Source organism: Ixodes scapularis, unplaced genomic scaffold, assembly GCF_016920785.2.
Source record: "Ixodes scapularis isolate PalLabHiFi unplaced genomic scaffold, ASM1692078v2 PGA_scaffold1__304_contigs__length_218370807, whole genome shotgun sequence".
NCBI lineage: Eukaryota > Metazoa > Arthropoda > Arachnida > Ixodida > Ixodidae > Ixodes > Ixodes scapularis.
In genome coordinates, this window is record NW_024609846.1 from 165,020,893 (window position 1) to 165,025,589 (window position 4,697).

Below are 4,697 nucleotides of genomic sequence, written 5' to 3' on the forward strand. Positions count from 1 at the left end.
TTTTGAACGGCTCAGGTGATGAATCTCTTAGTAAAAACTAAATGCTCATGCCGTATTTATTTGAAAGCTAATAAATCAAGCCGCTCCAGTGCGATTCCAAGCCGTGTGCTCGCTTCCCCGCACGGCACGTCGTAGCCAGTTTTTCTCTTGTAGTATTTGTTATTCTATTTCTGCTTTTCGTGTGCGGCTGCAATTGTCGTCTTGTCGTCGTCTCTCGTCTCTGCAGAGGGGCATTCCCTCATCTGGAAGCTATGCTTCACGGGCAGAGAAATCGCTTTTCGATTAACTTAAATGCAGTCTTTGGAAACAACGTGCTCTTCGGAAACAACGTACCTGCCCCGGATCCAGCTTATCCCTACAGCCCGCTGGTCGTCCGTGCTTGCGCTGACGTGGCAGCGATTTCACTGGCGGCTGCGGCATCACCTACAACTGCCCATGCGACGCCTCAAGCGCCACCACCTATAAATGCCACGGTCCTGCCAGATTTCTTCAGTGGGCTCGGCAGTGCGAATTGGGGCATGTCGTCTAACCCGTTCCTACTGATCCCGCAGGTTAGTAGAGACTACGGGAAATTCTTGAAAAGAAATATTGTCTTTCTTGTCGTACTGCCAAGCCCAGGCATTCTGTGTTCCACCATTGCCGACCGTTACAGTAGTGTTCGTGCTTTGCTTCTTATGTCGCTGGGCCTCTCAAAGAGCTAATGAAGCAATAGTTCCGTTTGAAAAGTACATCAAGAACATTGGGGCTCACCATTGCTTGCTCACGAAGCGCGTGATTGGATCCGAGTCTTCGCCGAGCACTGATGCAGCGCTCGTTTCCAATACGAGCCGAGCCGAGTTCACACTGAACGCTGCTGCAGGCCTCATGTCCATTACGTGCTCAGAGTATGTGAGCAAGCAATGGCGAACAGGCGTTGGCGCGGTCTTTGGAAGAGTGTCTATTGCTGGCATATCAAGAAGAAGTAGCCAAAGACATTGCCAATATCAAAACTAATCAGCAGTCGACTAGAGCCTGGCGCACGCGCCAGCGTAAATAATCGTTTTACTGTCGTTGAAACTTTCATTGAAGAATTAAGATCTACTACCAAGAGATTTAAAGGTAGCGAGGCGGGGATTTGTAAATGTTACTAAAACAAGAGTGGATCTCGAGCAAAAGATTGATGATCTGAAGAATAGGTACAGACAAAACAATCTTTAACAAGGCATTAATGATGACATCAACAAAAATCAAGCCCAGCTGAAAGTCAAAGTTTGAACTGACATATTTTGTACTGTCCTTCAGGTAGATGTTGTTAGCATTGAAAGAATACATAGATTAGGCCGAAGTCAGGGAACTAAACCCAGACCTGTAATAGTAAAGTTTAGAGATTATAATAAGAAAATGAAAATTCTGACTAATGCCAAAAAACTTAAGAAATCTAAAGTATACAAAAATGAAGACTTCTTATATCATGTACGACACATTCTATAACAAGTCTGGGATAGCTCACGGATTGAAAGGGAAAATGGCAATAAGGTAACCCTTGTATACAACAAGCTAAAAATTAATAATGTGATCCATCAGTGGGACAAAACGTCGCAAAGCCGTATCTGCCTGAGCCGGCCTACGACTTACGCAGCTGTTCCATCCAGAATCAATTAACAGATCCAGTTCACCAGTCATTCAGCTGTAAAGCTTTTAAATATTTATGCGCGCAGCCATGTGAATAAAGTTTATGCTCTTGAAGCCACTCTGTGCTGACACGATCCATACTTTGTAGCCGTCACTTAAACACGGCTAAATGAGCGTATAAGTGACCCTGAAATAGTACCCCCCTGGCTTTCAAGTTATTAGAAAGGGCAGGTCCGCTCGGACCTGCCCCCCCCCCCCCCTATTAAAACAATCCATGAAATATCAACTTTTGAATAAAATTCCAGGCACCGAGTCTCTCTGGGTAAAAGTTATGTCGTTTTCACCCGCACTCATTATTCGTGTCTCATACCACCCGCCTAATAGTAATTATGATATCCTCACGGGCTTATGTGACTATATATCTATTCACCCTCAAACACAAATCTAGCCAGCTCATTATCGCTGAAGATTTTAATTTACCTTCACTTGACTGGTCCTGCCCTCTTCCTAATATCCCCAATTTCTCTAGTTTCAGTGTACTTGTTGAAATGGCATTTAATTAAAATTTGCAGCAGGTTGAACTGAATGTACACGTGTTCAGGACGCTACGAGCTCCTTTTTTTACCTTATTTTTGTCTCGGAGCCAATCTTTGCATGCGATTACGACTGTCACGTGATTAGAGGTACTTCTAATCACCGAATTGTTATCTTTGAGTGTCCCTGGCAAAGTAAAAGTGCGATGAATGTGCCTTCTCATGAGCAGAAGTACGCGTACAACTTTTCTTCAGCAAGTGATGAGTCTGTTATTGACGCCCTCGAATCAGCATTTGATTATTTTGAAAACATATGCCTTTCCCATAACCTTAGTGTAGATAATTTATGGCTTTTTTTTTTGCCAACTCGTAAGATCGTCAAGCGTAAACACAACCCTTGGATTAACCATGACATCTTGCACTTGAAAAGAAGAATTAAACAATTGATAGAAAAGCATGATATTGAACGCCAAAGAAGAATTCAACTTATCACTCTGCATAACTTTCCTAGATCATCCCCAGCAAAATTTTGGAGCAACATATTTCCCAAGTTTTTGACGGCACATTTTCTGTGTCAGGTTGCGCTTTTGCTGACCTGTGCCATAGCAGAGGGTTTCAAGGATTATTTTGTGTCAGTCTTCATTACTAACAACGGTGGATTGTCACATCTTGCAGACGCTGATAGTCTAAACCTTCTACCTTCAGTTATTGTTTTTCATGAGGTCTTCTTTTTGTGTGTCTTCGAACTCAATACCAAACAAGGCCACGGTGTGGACTGTATTCCCACAATTCCACCTATTCCCAACGCTTTTTTGTCTCGCTTTGCCGAGTGCTGTTCAAAATTCTTGTAGGTACTTTTCGAAAACATTTTGCTCACGGGAAAACTGCCAGATGAGTGGAAATGTGCCAAGGTTGTCCCTATTTATAAAATCGGACCCCGTCATCTACTTTCCCATTATAGACCTATTTCCGTGTTGTGTACATGTTCGAATCTTTTGAAGCATATTGTTTTTAAACATCTTATAACGTACTTAAAAATCAACCCTTTTTTCAGTCCAACCAACATAGATTTCGTAAGGGACTGTCTACAACAACCCAGATTTTTGAAGCAACTTATGAATTCTCTTTCATCCCTAACTTTGTAGGACAGTAAGACGTAACATTTCTCGGTCTAGCGAAAGCGTTTGATAAAGTTTCTCACATAGAATTGCTAGTAAAATTAGGGCCCATCTTACAAAACTATTAGTTCATAGTATGGCTACGAGATTACTTGCAATTACGGTCACAGTTTGTTGATAATAATGGTTCGCGCTCTTGAAATACTTTAGTTTTATCGGGCGTTCCTCGGGGTTCTTTTCTTGGACCACTCTTATTCTTGGTCTTCATCAACGACATCACTCGTGACATCCCTGTAAAGCTGCGCTTGTTTGCGGACGACGCAGTTTTTGACACGAAAGTCCAAAATAAGAATAGCCAGATCGAATTGAATTATTGTCTTGACATAATTAACGTCTGGTGTTTGAACTTGAAAATGTCACTCAACCGATAAAAAGCGTATATATGCCCATCACTCGCAAGCGTACACAGTTAACCTTTCAGCACTCCTTGGGGAATAATGTACTCTCGGAAGTTTCATGGTATAAATACTTAGAAGTCATCGTCAGCGAAGATTTACGTTGGAACGATCTTGTCAATTATATCGTACGCAAGGCGCTGTCGAAGCTTTGGTACCCTTGCAGGAATTTGAAACATTCTACAGCTTAGTTTCTAGTTTTGTAAGTTTAGATATATCTGGCATACCTCACGCCGCTCGGAGTCACGCGATACCCATCCAGGCATCGAAACATGTAAGGCATTTGCTGATTATAGTTGTAGAATCGATGCTTTCAAGTGCTTTTATTTCACAAAAACAATCCGCGAATGAAATACAATTCGAGAGGAAATTATTTTTTCTAGCAGATTAACACTTTGATTGTCGTTTGTCGCGCTCTGTAATTTTCATATTATGCTCGATGTGTGTAGTTGTTGTTGGCGCCCTGTCTGCTTAATATTGATATATGTGCTTTTTTGCAATGTGTATTACCATATCTTTTTTTTTTTCCTAGGCATTGTCGACTGTTGGACAACATTGTTTCCCTCCACTCCTACTATGTCTGCTTATTAGAGAACTTAGTATGCGTAAATATATAAATAAAAGCCACGACTTGCGGCATGTATTAAGTGTACGCCGGACAGGTACGCCGTGGTGAGCTCGAAAACTTCTAGCGCTCATCCCAGCGCACCGCTTGGAGGGACGTTTCTCCATGAACCCTAGTATATTTAAACATCAAAATAAAGGATAGCTTTCTTCTTTTTTTCAATTTCATCTACCATTTAATGTTAATGCTAAAATTCTTAGCTGTAAATATACGTACTTTCCGTCATATTTTCTTACTCTTCAGTCCTTTCCCCAGAGCGCAATTGCTCTTGGGTCGGAGACAACAGGACATCGCAGACGGTAGTCACATTGGACACTGCACGATAGGAGCTACGTTTCAGACAAGCGTTCCAACA

At 41.9% G+C, this 4,697-nt stretch overlaps 1 pseudogene; it reads left to right on the forward strand.

Annotated features, from left to right (window-relative positions):
* Positions 1-518: 518 nt before the first annotated feature.
* Positions 519-1,641, forward strand: LOC115320409 (annotated as a pseudogene).
* The last annotated feature ends 3,056 nt before the right edge of the window (positions 1,642-4,697 follow it).